This window comes from Eublepharis macularius, chromosome 11, assembly GCF_028583425.1.
Source record: "Eublepharis macularius isolate TG4126 chromosome 11, MPM_Emac_v1.0, whole genome shotgun sequence".
Lineage (NCBI taxonomy): Eukaryota > Metazoa > Chordata > Lepidosauria > Squamata > Eublepharidae > Eublepharis > Eublepharis macularius.
Window position 1 is genome coordinate 7,833,114 of NC_072800.1, and position 17,251 is coordinate 7,850,364.

Below are 17,251 nucleotides of genomic sequence, written 5' to 3' on the forward strand. Positions count from 1 at the left end.
GCCGGCTGGGGAGGCAGAGAAGCATGTGCGGGTGCTTCCCGCGCAGCTTGTTTGCTGGTGGCGCCGGTGGGACTCTGAGAAGCACACGCTCGTCCTGACTGTGCAGCTCCTTTGCTGGCTGGGGAGGTGAAATCTACGGCTGCCTGCGAGGCTTTTTGCTGGCCAGGAGCTGGAGAAACGCTTCCTGTGCTTGCCGCGAAGAAGCCTCCTCAGTTATCCATCCCAGCACTGAAAAACCGGAGGCAGAAGCAGCAGTGGGAGGTAGACGAGACAGCCACCAAGCAGCTTCTCTATTGATTTGGTGAGGAACCAGCTTCATAGATTAAATAATTAGAACATAATTTTTGCCAGGACCTGAATGCTACATTAAATTGCACTTTACACTGAAGTGCATGAATGTTCTTGTTTCGGCATCATAAACTAATTTTAAAAAATAGGAGGAAAATATAAGAGATAATAATGAAGCTTTTGTAATGTTATAGGTATAAGGATCAGGCTTGGGGGAAAGGCAGGAAGGTTCTTAATGCCATTCACAAGTGACTCAATTTTAGACCTTCCCACAAGCTTCATTCCCATAAACCAGAACTCTAGCTTAGTTCCTACAGAATGTCTTACTCTTGTGGTAAGGTTGCCAGTTCCAAGTTGGGAAATTCCTGGAGATCTGGGGAGAGAAACCTGGAGAAAGTGGGGTTTGGGGAGGGAAGGGACCCTGGCATGGTGTAATGCCATAGAGTCCACCCCCCCAAAGTAGCCATTTTCTCCAGGTGAACTGATCTCTGTGGCCTGGAGACCAGTTGTAATTCCGGGAGATCTCCAGCCACTACCTGGAGACTGGCAGAAAAGAAAAGTTTCCCGTGTATAAGTATTGTCTCCTCCCGGTGATCTTATAATCAACAATATATTTATTAATAATTTATTTCCTATTATATACCCAAGACTTATACCACATATTACAATGCAATATAGCTTCAATTATACAGGCGTCATGTATACTCCAAACCAATCAATTAAAGTGTCCCGTGCTCCAAATCCTATGGTTATACTATTAAAGTGCAAATGCTTTCTGGCATCACCTGACACAAATTATCATACATGGAGTCAATTTCGCCTTATATTTCAGTTCAATATGGGTACAGTCCAAAAGTAATCCCAGACACTGTGAAGGTCACAGAACACATGTAGACCTTGGTTGTATTCTTTTGGTGTACATTGATAGTTCTATGACCATGATTTTCTCTAACGGACGGTCCAGATCCCCATAAGGTCCGTTTCCAAAGTTCTTTTTCAAAGAACACAGTTGTCAAAATTTTCAAATACACTTCTTCATGTCAATTTCCAATTGCACTTTAATAGTATAACTATAGGATTTGGAGCACGGGACACTTTAATTGATTGGTTTGGAGTATACATGACGCCTGTATAATTGAAGCTATATTGCATTGTAATATGTGGTATAAGTCTTGGGTATATAATAGGAAATAAATTATTAATAAATATATTGTTGATTATAAGATCACCGGGAGGAGACAATACTTATACACGGGAAACTTTTCTTTTCTGCCAGTAGTATTTACCGTGTTGCTCTGTAATTGCTAACTACCTGGAGACTGGCAACTCTAGTCTGTGGTGATTCAATACAAGCCTATTCTCAAGGCAGAGAATGGGAAGAGTACAGCAGAAGCCATTGGAATTTTGTTTATGTAGAAAACTATTTAACACATTACACAAAAGTTATGGATAGACTACTGTTTGCAAAATTACAGCTACAAAAGTGTTTGAAAGTAGTATTCCAATAAATTCATTTGGCTGAAACAAAGAAAATAAACAACAGTGGAGACAACGGGCAACCTTGTCTTGTACCTTTACCTATAGTCAGTTTCTTAGTCACCTCATCATTCACCACAATTGCTGCACTCTGGTCTCTGTAGATTTCTTTCACTGCTCTTATAAATCTTTCCCCCATTTGTAGCTGTTCCATAGTGGCAAACATAAAATCCCAATTCAAATTGTCAAATGCTTTTTCAGCGTCCACAAAGAAGAAACCAACCTCCTTATCACAACGCTTGTCATAGTATTCAATAGCATTTATAACTGTCCTTAAATTGTCTTTAATTTGTCTGTTTGGTAAAAAACCAGCTTGTTCCTCCTCAATAACGTCGGAACTCTTTCCGCCAATATCTTCGCAAAGATTTTATAGTCATTATTAAGTAGTGAAATAGGTCTGTAATTTTTAACATTAGTCAAATCTTGTCCTTCTTTGGGGATCAATGATATATTAGCTTCACTCCAAGTGTCAGGAATCCTTTGATCCCTCAAGACACCATTGATGACTTCTTTTAGGAATGGCACCAGTTCATTGACCATTACCTTGTCAAATTTGGCTGTAAGTCCATCAGGTCCTGGAGCCTTTCCGAGATTTGTTGACTGTATTGCCTTCCTTATCTCTTCCTCCGTTACTTCACTGTTCAGTTTGTCTCTCCATCTTTCTGAAATTACTGGGAGCTTCATTTTCCACAAGTACGTCGCTATTGAGTCTTTATTCACTTCTTTTTTGTTATACAGTTTAGCATAAAATTTGTAAAAGGCTCTGCTAATAGCCGTCTGTTCCAGATATACTTTATTGTCCTCACATATTTTATTTATTGTCGTCTTCTCCTTTCTCTTCTTCAGTTGCCACGCCAAATATTTCCCAGGTTTATTTGCACCTTCAAACGACTTTTGATTCATTCTCTTAAGATTCCATTCCAGTTCTTTATTATTCATTGCCGTCAACTGCTCTTGTAGGATTTTAATATCCTGGTATATTTTCTTTTTCCCTGGCCTTTTCTTTAATTGTATTTCTTTGGCTTTTATTTTCTCCATAATCTCCTGTCTCTTCTCTTTTTTTCCCCTAGCTCTTCCATTTAAGTGCATTAGTATACCTCTAATTACTGCCTTATAGGTATCCCATACCTTATTAGTTGGTACTTCTCTATTAATGTTATGTTGTATGAAGAACTTAATTTCCCTTTTCATCATCTCCATATTTTCTCCCTCTTGTAACAAGTCCTCATTTATTCTCCATCCTTTCCTTTTGGTTCTTTTTCCAAACTTCCACATAATTGGATTATAATCTGAGCCTACCATGGGCATTATTTCTACGTCCTTAGTCCAAAGCGCTAAGTCTTTTGAGGCCCAGATCATATCAATTCATGATAACGTAGAGTGTCTCGCAGAATAAAACGTATATTGTCTGCCTTTAGGATTCTGTCTTCTCCATACATCTTCCAAAATTTCCTGTTGCATTAATACAAAAAAAGTCTTTGGTAGTAATCCTCTTTTCTTTTGTACAGTTGATGATTTTTTGTCCTGTTCCAAGTTTGTAACTCCATTGAAGTCTCCTGCAAGAATTATCTGGTCGTAAGAAAGTTCATCTAATTGCTTCCTTAAATCCTCAAAGAAGCTTTCTTTTGCTCCATTAGGTGCATAAATTCCAATCACCAACACTCTCTTTAAATTCCATGTACATTCCACTGCTAAAAATCTGTCTTCCACATCTCTCATCACTAATTTTGGCTGTAGCTCCTCTTTTATATACAATGCCACTCCCCTTTTTTTCTTTTTTGAGGCCGCTACAAAGTCATTGCCCAATTTGTTCAATTTAAGATATTTTACATCCTGCTTTCTGATATGAGTCTCTTGCAAACACACAATATCACATTTTTGTTTTAATAGCCAGTGGAAAATACTTTTTCTCTTATTCGGTGGGTTAAGTCCATTTACATTCCAAGATAACACTTTACACTCCATATTCATAACCTTGTTGTTGGTAAGTCCTTTTCATTGTCCCTCATAAACTTTTCCATTTCTAGTTCAGATCTGATGCGCTTTTTCACTCCTCCAAATTCAAAGGACACTCCTTCTGGTAATTCCCATCTGTACCTTATTTTCATGTCCTTCAGAGTCTGGACTAAGGCTTTGTATTTTTTCCAGTCTAGCAACACCGATCTGGGAAACTCCTTCATAATAATAACTGTCTTGCCATCAACCTCCAATGGTTCTTGAAATTGTTTACTCACAATCATTTCTCTTATATTTCTAGTCGTAAATTGCACAATCACGTCTCTTGGTAGTTTCCTTTGGGTCACAATTCTTGAATTTATTCGATACACCACATCTAGAATAGCCACAGTTTCCTCCTCCTCCTTTCCCAGGTATTCAGCTAACACCTCAGTAATCTGTTCTTGGGCCGTCTTTCCTTCTACCTCCGGCAAGCCGCGAAACCTCAGCTGCTTCTCCATATGCTTGCTCTCCGCAACCGCCATTCTTCCCCTCATCACCCTCATCTCTGTTCGTTGCGTGTCTGCAAGGTTCTCCACCGCATTTTCCACTACATTGACTCTTTGCTGTGTCGCCTGCAGGTCATTTTGTATTGTTTCCATTCCCTTCTTCACTTCTGCCAGTTCATTCTTTACTGTCTCTTTAACCTCTTTCACCAGCTCAGGTTTCATATCCTTAAGTTCTTTAATCACTTCTGAAAGTTTTTTATCCAAGTTCTCTATAGCCGTTTGCCACTCTTTTTTCGACATCATGGGGCTTGCTTTACCTCGCTCCCACGTGTCCGCTCGCTTCCTTAACTCCGTGGCACTTGGTTGTGTTCTTTTGTTTTAAATGTCCCAGTCTTTTTGCAAAAAAGTCGTTTAAAGAGTCCAAAATGTCGGGCGTCTTTTCTCTATGATTCCTCTATGGTTTTTGTAATCCAATATGGCTTACTTCCTCTTCCGCTGAAGCCGCAGCTCTTCCCCTTTCAAAAATGGCGATTCCCTTCTTCCTGTCATCCGGAAAGGGCCGCTCCTCTCCAGCAACTCTATCACTATTACGTACTTCCTGTTTCCCAACTTCCCACAGCAGTTCTCGCGATGGTAAAGCTTTCTCACAGCCTGATATCTCCTTGTGACCACAGGTATGTAAAACAATAGTCCAATTTCTTTAATAACTCCGTTTAACTTAGTCCTTTTTCTAATATAGTTCTTGCCGGATCCTCCCCTCCTTCTAATCAATCTGTTGCAGTTTAAAAGTCTGCTTTAATGTTTCATTGCTTTAAGTAATCTGTCCCGTTTCTTTACCTTCTCCAGCGCTTTTTGCGGGTTGTAATTGCTGTTTCAATCTCAGATTCCCATCAATTCTTCTTGTCCCTGTTGAAGCTTGGGCATGTAGGTCCTATGCCAACTGCATTGGCTCCAGAACTGCCACAGAGATTTTAGCCGCCCTGTCTTCAGGTGGGACCTCAAGGGTCAGGAGAGAGTCCGTTGCGTAGGACCCCCCCTCGCCCGAGATCAACGCGCCCTGAGGTACTTGAGCGTTCTATGCCTGTTCTCTGCCTGAGAACAGTTGGCCGCGGGGGTCTTTTTGCCCCGCCGGCCGTTGAAACGGCAGTCCGGTCAGCTCAGCACTTAGAGCTGCGTTAGACCTTCATGGATCCCAAACCAGAAGTCCTCAAAGCAGAACTGTTGCAATTGACGCTGGTATTTCAGCGGTCACTGGTTTGGCGAAAGGGGTCTTAGCTGCAAGATCTCAAGAAGAACAAGGCATGGAAGAAACCTTGCCTTGGCAACAGATGAAAGCCATGAGACCACATGCCGAATATGTGCCGACCTCGCAGGCTACTGAGTACACGGAACAGGAGGGGGAAAATCCAGATAGAGTGCAAGTTTTGGAGACCAGACTAGCAAGCATGGAAGAAAGTTTAGCCCACGCCGTCCACCTGCTGTCTGTACTCGTGGTGGGGGATGGAGGACGAGAACCGCCAGCTGGTCTACCAGACATCAGTCAAAGTTTGTCTACCTTACAAAGCCTTGTGCCCCATCCTGAGGGCCCAATCCAGCCATGGCCGCAACAGCCAGAGGAACCTGGAGATCCTGAGCCTGATACCGGGGAAGGACCCTGTCCAGAAGACCCCTGCCTGGAAGACCCTTGTCCAGAAGACCCCTGTCCAGAAGACCCCTGTCCCGAAGAACCGGTCGTACCAGATGACAATGGAACCGGCGGAGGAGATGGGGAACCGGAACGTCCTACGGGGCCCGCTTCCCCTGTAGCGCCACCACCCACGACCCAAGAGAGTGGACCCCCCGTTTTACCGAGAGCAGATACGCCGCGGCTCATCCCGGAGACGAGCGCGATTGGTAGAGGCACCACTCCCCGGCCACTCCAAACGCCAGGGCCGAGAGGGACCCTAACACCAATTCAGCCAATCCCTGGAGGAACTCCATTACCTCTTCAGCCTACTTCTCCTCACCCATCCCCGTTACAACCGGCACCCCACGGACCGATTCCCGCTTCTCTGTTACCAGCGCCCAGATTGCCGGCGCCTCGAGGCACACTGCCAGTCCAGCCAGCACCTTTCTGGCCAGCACCGCTACAACCCGTACCTAGAGGGCCACCCCAGCCGATCCCGGGGGGGGGCTCCTCCACGACAACCTCAACCTCGGCCTCAGCAACCTCCGTTGCTACCACCGCCAGCACCAGCTCCCAGGCAAGAACTCCCCATGGGCTGGGTGAAGTTGGAAGCTACCTTTGATGGAGACCCATCCAAACTGGGATTCTTTCTCGTTCAAGCGGTGCAATTCTTTAATCGGTGGGGACATCTTTTCAGAAGTGAGGCCAGTCAGATCCAACACCTTGGATCAAGACTCCAAGGCAAAGCTGCAGATTGGTATGTAGGACTTTATGATATCGGTGCCCCTGAATTGAATACTCTTCAAGGGCTAGTGGACGCACTCCAAGCCCAATATGAAGACCCTCTAGAAGAAACTAGAGCCCGGACTGAATTGCAGTCTATTAGGCAAGGCAGCATGTCGGCTAGAGACGATGTTACAAAATTCCGACAACTGGCCGCTAAATGCCCAAGGTGTGAGGAATCGACCAAAATAATTTTGTTCAAACAGGGCTTAAATCCTAGGCTGTTGGATAGAGCCCTTATGCAAGATAATCCTCCCACTCTACTAGGATGGATCCAATTAACTTGTGAAGTAGAAAACTGCATGCTAGAAGTCCGTTTAGTGGAACAACAACATACGGGACAACGGCACTCCTCAGTTCTTGTCAGGGGAGGCAGAGGTGCTGGATATGCTACTCGCGGAGCGAGAGATGCTAGATGGCAACAAGGGTTGTGCCTGCAGTGTGGCCAAAGTGGTCATTTTGCGGCGCAATGTCCGTACCAGCCTGTGCAAAGACCTCCACTCCAATTAAGACGTCCAGCCCCCGCAGCCTACCCAGCGCCACCGCGCCCAACACCAGCTCCTAGAACAGCGAGAGGCAGAGGAGCTCCTCGGAGAAACCCTCCCGAAAGAGGGTTAGAGCTGGAAGAAGTTATGGAATACGATCCAACAGCTCTAACCAGGGAGGAGAATCCAGAGAGTCCCTCCTCGGGAAACGAAATGGATCTGTCGTAAAAGGACCCAAACGGCAGATCAAACCTCAGTCAGTTCCTATTTTGAACAGACCCCAAGGGTCCATACTCTTCATACCGGTAACCTTAGTAAACCCAGACAGGAAAATGCACATCCGTGTGCAAGCTCTGATAGACTCGGGCTGTTCTAGAGACATTATTGCACCAGCCCTAGTGAATGGATTAGTACTTCCTATTAAAGAATTGGAAACGCCTGTCATTTTTGAGCAAATGGATGGCACTAACATGAATCCAGTCACTACTGAAACCACTCCGGTCATAACCGGCATGGGACAACATTGGGAAGTAAGATCATTCGTTATTAGTGCCACTGCCAAATACCCCTTGATCCTGGGAAGCCAATGGTTGTGCGATCACAACCCCTACATCAACTGGGCAGAGGGAAGCATCACATTCACCCATGATGCTTGCAAAAGTCATCGTTGGAATCAAAATTGGGGTAACAATCCTACCCTCACTGAGCCTGCTCTCCTCACCCAGGAAGAAATCAACCAAATACCCAAGCAATACAGAGCTTACACCCAAGCCTTTACAGAGGAAGAAGCTAATACTTTACCTCCTCATAGGAGGACGGACTATGCCGTGGAAATTTTACCGGGCGCCTCGCTGCCCAAGGGCCGCCTATATCCCATGAGCCCTAACGAAAGGGAAGAACTCTGCAAGTTCATTGACATCAATCTTCAAAGAGGATTCATTCGACCTGCTAACAGCCCACATGCTGCGCCAGTGCTCTCCGTCAAAAAGAAGAATGGGGGCTTAAGACTGTGCACGGATTTTCGGGGACTTAACGCTGTCTCTTCCAGCAACGCCTATCCCATCCCGCTCATCAGAGATCTACTCAACGTCGTGGCTCAAGGTAAGATCTTTACGAAATTGGATTTGAAAGACGCTTACTTCTATGTTCGTATCAGAGCAGGGGACGAATGGAAAACCGCTTTTAACATGCCCCTCGGCCAGTATGAATATTTAGTTATGCCATTTGGCCTGGCCGGGGCCCCCTCGGTTTTCATGTCTATGATCAATGAAGTACTGCATGAATTCTTACACAAAGGCATTGTGGTGTACCTAGATGATGTTTTAATCTATTCGGAGACCGAAGAGGAACACGTAGAACTTGTAAAAAAGGTCTTGACCACTCTAATGTGTAACAAACTGCCCATCAAGCTATCTAAATGTGAGTTCCACAAAACAGAACCCGCTTATTTAGGCTACTGCATCTCCAAAGATGGCTTGAAAATGGACCCGGGCAAAGTACAAGCAGTACAAAATTGGCAAACCCCCGCTACCCGCAAAGAACTACAATCCTTTTTGGGCTTTGCCAACTTCTATAGAGAATTCATTGCGAACTTTGCTCAAATTACACTCCCTCTAACCGAACTGTTAAAAACCAAAGACAAGGGGGACCAAGCCAAAAAACCGAGTGCCAAATTGCCTTGGACACCAGAATGCCAAGCAGCATTCAACCACCTCAAAACACAGTTTGTTTCAGAACCCGTTCTGCAACACCCCGATGAGAATCGCCCCTTTGTGGTGCAGGTCGACGCCAGCGACACCGCAACTGGAGGCGTACTGTTGCAACGGGGGGAGGACGGAAAGCTCAAGCCCTGTGCCTTCCTTTCCCGAAAATTTTCTGAAGCAGAAAGAAATTGGAATGTTTGGGAAAAGGAGGCTTTTGCGTAAAAGCAGCTCTCACTACCTGGAGACATTGGTTAGAAGGGGCCCGTCATCCTTTCGAGGTTTGGACGGACATTAGAAACAGATATTCATACACATAGAACAAGAGATAATAATAGATAAATAGACAGATGGAAAAACAAAAACATTAGAAACATTAGGAAAAAAAAACATTAGGTGGGTTTCCACCGCTATCTATCTGAATCTATCTCTATCTGCCCTTTCCTATCTTTTTCTATGTCTAGCTGTCTTTTTCCTCTTTCTATATAAATCTCTATCGTTTTCTATATACCATTCTCTATCTTCCTCCATGCGTATGTATGTATATCTTTTTCTAATGTTTTTGTTTTTCAATCCTCTTTCTATGTATTTTTCCAACTTGTTCTGTCCGACTCTATATCTAGCTCTTGTTAGAAAGATAGTTAGAGAAAGGTATGTGGAAAATGGTAGAGAGAGATGTAGAAAGATAGCAAGCGACAGAAAGCGATAAGAAAAAGCAGATATACATAGAAAGAGATAGATTCGGATTGATAGTAGTGGAAATACGCAGAAAGAAACAGTAACAAATAGAAAAATCAAAAAGAGTCCAGTAGCACCTTTAAGACTAACCAATTTTATTGTAGCATAAGCTTTCGGGGATGATTTTCGAAAGCTTATGCTACAATAAAATTGGTTAGTCTTAAAGGTGCTTTTTGATTTTGCTACCACAGACTAACACGGCTAACTCCTCTGCATCTATAACAAATAGAAAGTAAGCGACAGATACAGAGAAAAAGATAGAATAAGGCTACATAGATATCAACCGTGCTAGAGCAAGAAGCAGAATACGAATGCTAAAAATAGATATAGAGTCAGACAGGACAAGATACATACATAAACAGATAGAAAGATGGATGAAGGAAACAAAAGACATACATACACATAGATGAGGATAGTTGGTATATAGAAAACAATAGAGAGATGTAGAACAAGAGAATATGATAGCGAAAGATAGACAGAGATAGGAAAGGGAAGATATCTCATAGAAAGAGATATTCATAGCAAGAGAGAGTGGTGGAAAGACATAGAAAGAAAGACAAAGTAAACAGTAAGAGACAGATACAGAGAAATCGCAAAGGCTTATAGAGATACCAACTGTGCTAGAACTAGAAAGAAAGTGCAAGCAACAAATAGATATAGATTCGGACAGAAGAAGATAGATAAATTGATAGAAAGGATTGAGGAACAAAAAACAGAAATATATACACATATATATACACATAGATGAAGTTAGTTAGAGATCGCTATATATAAAACAATACAGATACAAAAATAGAGAAAATGATATCTAGAGAGAGAAAGAGATAGGAAAGGGCAGATATACAAAGAAAGAGAGAGATTCAGATAGATAGTGCTGGAAAGCCACAGAAAGAAACAGAGATAGAAAGAAACAAATAGACAGTAAGGGACAGATACAGAGAAACAGAAAGAAAAGGCTACATAGAGATTATCTGTGCTAGAGCTAGAAACAGAATGTGAATGCATACATATAGAGTCGGAAAGAAAAAGCTAGAAAGGAGAGAAAACCAAAAACATTAGAAAAATTTACTACATATAGAGAGAGAGAGAGAATGAAGGAGAGAATGCTACAAATAGATACAGAGTCAGGCAGAACTAGATAAATATAAAGATGGATTGAAAAACAAACAATATGAATGCTACAAATACGTGTAGAGTCGGACAGAACAAGATAGAAAGAAAAGAAGATGGATTGTAGAGAGAAAATGTAGCTAGAGAGAAATAGCCATAGAAAGGGCGGATATACATAGAAAGATATTGATAGAAGTGGAAAAGTACAAAGAAACAGAGATAAAAAGTAACAAATAGTAAGAGAGAGACAGAGAAACAGATAGAAAAGGCTACATAGAGATCAACTCTATCCCACTCTATGTAAGTGTTCGCATCCTCTTCCTAGCACAGGTGCTTTGTTTTCTGTTTCTTTGCATATGTCTTTTGTCTGTTACTTTCTATCTCTATTTGTTTCTTCCTATTTCTATTTCTATTTGTTTCTTCCTATCTCTCTGAATCTTTCTCTTTCTCTCTGCCCTTTCCTATCTCTCTATCTCTAGCAATTACTTTCACTCTTTATCTATCTATCGTTTTCCGTATACTCTCGTGTATCTATGTGTATCTAACTTTTTCCATTTTTGTTGTTCTTTGCTTCTTACGATCTAGCTACCTATTTATCTTGTTCTGTCCGACTATTTGTAGCGTTCGCATTCTTTTTCTAGCTTTAGCACAGTTGATCTCTGTATAGCCTTTTCTATTTCCCTGTATATGTCTCTTACTGTCAATTTGTTACTTTCTATTTCTATCTGTTTCTTTGTATGACTTTCCACCACTAAATCTATCAATTTCTATGTATTTCTGCCCTTTCCTATCTCTTTGTCCCTCTAGCTATCATTGTCTGTTTTTCTACATCTATATCATGTTATGTATCCTTTTTTTCTAACTTCCATCTATGTGCATATATCTTTTTCTAATGATTTTGTTTTTCAATCCTTTCTATCTATCTATCTATCTACCTTGTTCTGTCCGACTGTAGCATTCGCTATTTGTAGCATTCGCTTTTGGTTTCTAGCTCTAGCACAGTTGATCTCTATGTAGCCTTTTCTATTTGTTTCTAGGAATCTCTTCCAGACTATCTTTCTTTCTCTTTCCACCACTATCTTTCTGAATCACTTTCTATGTCTATCTACCCTTTCCTATCTTTCTCTCTCTATCATTTTCTCTCTTCATCTCCAGCGTTTTCTATCTTCATCTATGTGTGTCTATCTTTTTCTAATTTTCTTGTTTTTTCTCTCCTTTCAATCTTTCTATTTATCTAGTTTTGTCCAACTCTTTATATATTTGGAGCAGTCGCATTCTTTTTATAGCTCTAGCACAGTTGATCTCTATGTAGCCTTTTCTTTGTTTCTCTGACTCTGTCTCGTCCTGTCTATTTGTTACTTTCTATCTCTATCTGTTTCTATGTGAATTTCTGTGGATATATGCTTTTTCCTATCTCTTTCTGTCTCTAGCAATCACTTCCTCTCTTTCAATATCTATCTCTATCGCTTTCTAAATACCTCTCTCTAACTTTCATCTATGTGTATGTATGTGTATCTATCTTTTTTTGTTTTTCTTTCCTTCTTTCGATCTATCTATCCTGTTCTGTCCGACCCTGTATGTATTTGCAGCATTTGTATTCTGTTTCTAGCTTTAGCACAGTTGCTCTCTGTTGCATTTCTTGTTTCTCTGTACCTTTCGCTTCCTGTCTATGTGTTACTTTCTATCTCGATCTGTCTCTTACTATGACTTTCCACCACCATATACCTGAATCTATCTCTTTCTCTGTATGACTGCCTTTTCAGATCTCATTCTAACTCTAGCTTTCATTTTGTCTCTTTCTATCCCCATCATTTTCTCTATACCCTTATATCTATCTTATTCTCATGTTTTTGTTTTTGTCTCCTCTTTCTCCTCTTTCTATATATATCTGCTCTTTCTCTCTTTAGCTATCTACAGAGAAACAGCGATCACAACAGAACGCCAAAGATTAAAAAGGCTCTACAGAGACCAGCTTTGCTAGAGCTAGAGCAAGAAACTGAATTCGAATAGAACAAGATCAGTTAAATAGATAGATAGTAAGACAGATTGAAAAAGAAAAACATTCGACAAAGATAGATACACATACATATACATAGATAAATATAGTTAGAGAAAGATATAAACAAAACGATATAAACAAAATAGAAAATGCTAGTAGAGACAGAAGGAGATAGGAAAGGGCATAGAAACATAGAGATAGATTCTGATAGATAGTGGGAAGAAAGATAGAAATAGAAAGTAAAAATTAGACAGTAAGAGACAGAGAAACGGATAGAAAAGCCTACATAGAGATCAACTGAGCTAGAGAATGTCAACGCTGCAAATAGATATAGATTCGGACAGAACAAGATGGATAGAAAGATAAAATGATAGAAAGAAGGAATGAAAAACAAAAACATTAGAAAAAGATATTCATACACATAGAACAAGAGATAATAATAGATAAATAGACAGATGGAAAAACAAAAACATTAGAAACATTAGGAAAAAATATATATAGATGCACATATATTGCCCATAGGGAATAATGGAAAGCATGCTTGCCTTAGGGAATAATTAAAACAGCAATTGCCCATAAGGAATAATGGAAATCATGCTTGCCCATAAAGAACAATAGCTAAAGACAGACAGAGATAGGAAAGGGAAAGCATGCTTGCCCATAAAGAACAATAGCTAAAGACAGACAGACATAGGAAAGGGAAGGGAAGATATACATAGAAAGAGATGGATTCAGATTGATAGTGGTGGAAAGACATGAAAGAATCAGACAACGTAACAAGTAAACACTAAGAGACAGATACAGAGAAATAGAAAAGGCTATAAAGACAACTGTGCTAGAACTAGAAACAGAAAGCGAAAGCAACACATAGATATAGATTCGGACAGAAGAAGGTAGATAAATTGATAGAAAGAAGGATTGAAAAACAAAAACGTTAGAAAAGCCTTTTCTATTTGTTTCTCGGAATCTCTTCCTGTCTATTTGTTTCATTCTATCGTTCTTTCTAAGTCCACCGCTATCTATCTGAATCTCTCTCTTTCTATGTCTATCGACCCTTTCCTATCTCTAGTTATCATTTTCTCTCTTTATCTCCAGTATTTTCCAACCTTTCTCAATCTTCATCTATGTGTATCTATCATTTTCTGATTTTTTTGTTTTTCTCTCCTTCTTTCAATCTTTCTACTTATCTTGTTTCATCCAACTCTATATATTTGGAGCATTCACATTCTGGACTCATAGATATTACTTCCCACGGTCTGCTTGGCGTTTCTAAAGGTTGCAATAGTCCTGGTGGTTTGCCTTTGCGGGATTTGGCACTGAGGCAAACGGGGCAGGACGCTACATATTCGGAAATGTCTTTGCGCATGCCTGGCCACCAAAATTGACGTTGTACTAAATGAAGTGTTTTTAAGTACCCATAGTGTCCTGCCGTAGGGGCATCGTGACAGCGTTGTAAAACTTCCTTTCTTAAACTTTTGGGTACATAGAAGCGGTCTCCCCAAAGCCATTCCCCTTGTTCGGATTGTTGTAGTTTGTCTTTGGGCACGTTCTCCCCCTCCTTTTCCGCTTCAGCTTTCAGTTTTAGTCTCTGTATGTCTCTTAGTCTCTATTTGTTACTTTCTATCTCTGTTTATTTGTCTCTCCACTACTATCTCTTTCTATGTAAAGCTGCCCTTTCTAGCTCTCTGTCCTTTTAGCTCTCTCTATTGTTTTCTATGTACCAGTCTCTATTCTATATACCACTCTCTTATATACCGTTGTGAATCTTTTTCTAATGTTTTTATTTTTCAATCCTTTCTATCTAGCTTTTTTACCTTGTTCTGACCAACTCTATATCTAGCTCTAGTTAGAAAGGAGAGAGAAAAGAAAACATTAGAAAAGGATTTACATATATATAGAATTCTTATTCTTAGTTAATTCTTAGTTAGACAAAGATATATAGAAAACAAAAGCGATAGATAAAGAGAGGAAATGTATCTAGAGACAGATAGCAAAGGGCAGATAGAAAGAGAGAGATTGACAGAAGTGGAAAGGTACAAAGAAACAGATAAAAAGTAACAAATAGTAAGAGAGAGACAGAGAAACAGAAAAGGCTACATAGAGATCAACTGTATCCTTCTCTATATGTATTTGTAAGCGTTCACATCCTTTCCAGCTCTAGCACAACCTCTTTCTGTTTCTCCCTTATCTGTCCCTTATCTATCGTTAGATACCTATCTCTAACTAACGTCATCTATGAGTAGATATGTGTAGATATATTTTTCTAACGTTTTTGTTTTTCAATCCTTCTTTCTATCAATTTATCTACCTTCTTCTGTCCGAATCTATATCTATGTGTTGCTTTCGCTTTCTGTTTCTAGTTCTAGCACAGTTGTCTTTATAGCCTTTTCTATTTCTCTGTATCTGTCTCTTAGTGTTTACTTGTCTGATTCTTTCATGTCTTTCCACCACTATCAATCTGAATCCATCTCTTTCTATGTATATCTTCCCTTCCCTTTCCTATGTCTGTCTGTCTTTAGCTATTGTTCTTTATGGGCAAGCATGCTTTCCCTTTCCTATCTCTGTCTGTCTTTAGCTATTGTTCTTTATGGGCAAGCATGATTTCCATTATTCCTTATGGGCAATTGCTGTTTTAATTATTCCCTAAGGCAAGCATGCTTTCCATTATTCCCTATGGGCAATATATGTGCATCTATATATATTTTTTCCTAATGTTTCTAATGTTTTTGTTTTTCCATCTGTCTATTTATCTATTATTATCTCTTGTTCTATGTGTATGAATATCTTTTTCTAATGTTTTTGTTTTTCATTCCTTCTTTCTATCATTTTATCTTTCTATCCATCTTGTTCTGTCCGAATCTATATCTATTTGCAGCGTTGACATTCTCTAGCTCAGTTGATCTCTATGTAGGCTTTTCTATCCGTTTCTCTGTCTCTTACTGTCTAATTTTTACTTTCTATTTCTATCTTTCTTCCCACTATCTATCAGAATCTATCTCTATGTTTCTATGCCCTTTCCTATCTCCTTCTGTCTCTACTAGCATTTTCTATTTTGTTTATATCGTTTTGTTTATATCTTTCTCTAACTATATTTATCTATGTATATGTATGTGTATCTATCTTTGTCGAATGTTTTTCTTTTTCAATCTGTCTTACTATCTATCTATTTAACTGATCTTGTTCTATTCGAATTCAGTTTCTTGCTCTAGCTCTAGCAAAGCTGGTCTCTGTAGAGCCTTTTTAATCTTTGGCGTTCTGTTGTGATCGCTGTTTCTCTGTAGATAGCTAAAGAGAGAAAGAGCAGATATATATAGAAAGAGGAGAAAGAGGAGACAAAAACAAAAACATGAGAATAAGATAGATATAAGGGTATAGAGAAAATGATGGGGATAGAAAGAGACAAAATGAAAGCTAGAGTTAGAATGAGATCTGAAAAGGCAGTCATACAGAGAAAGAGATAGATTCAGGTATATGGTGGTGGAAAGTCATAGTAAGAGACAGATCGAGATAGAAAGTAACACATAGACAGGAAGCGAAAGGTACAGAGAAACAAGAAATGCAACAGAGAGCAACTGTGCTAAAGCTAGAAACAGAATACAAATGCTGCAAATACATACAGGGTCGGACAGAACAGGATAGATAGATCGAAAGAAGGAAAGAAAAACAAAAAAAGATAGATACACATACATACACATAGATGAAAGTTAGAGAGAGGTATTTAGAAAGCGATAGAGATAGATATTGAAAGAGAGGAAGTGATTGCTAGAGACAGAAAGAGATAGGAAAAAGCATATATCCACAGAAATTCACATAGAAACAGATAGAGATAGAAAGTAACAAATAGACAGGACGAGACAGAGTCAGAGAAACAAAGAAAAGGCTACATAGAGATCAACTGTGCTAGAGCTATAAAAAGAATGCGACTGCTCCAAATATATAAAGAGTTGGACAAAACTAGATAAATAGAAAGATTGAAAGGAGAGAAAAAACAAGAAAATTAGAAAAAGATAGACACACATAGATGAAGATAGAAAACGCTGGAGATGAAGAGAGAAAATGATAGAGAGAGAAAGATAGGAAAGGGTAGATAGACATAGAAAGAGATTCAGAAAGATAGTGGTGGAAAGAGAAAGAAAGATAGTCTGGAAGAGATTCCTAGAAACAAATAGAAAAGGCTACATAGAGATCAACTGTGCTAGAGCTAGAAACCAAAAGCAAATGCTACAAATAGCGAATGCTACAGTCGGACAGAACAAGGTAGATAGATAGATAGATAGAAAGGATTGAAAAACAAAATCATTAGAAAAAGATATATGCACATAGATGGAAGTTAGAAAAAAAGGATACATAACATGATATAGATGTAGAAAAACAGACAATGATAGCTAGAGGGACAAAGAGATAGGAAAGGGCAGAAATACATAGAAATTGATAGATTTAGTGGTGGAAAGTCATACAAAGAAACAGATAGAAATAGAAAGTAACAAATTGACAGTAAGAGA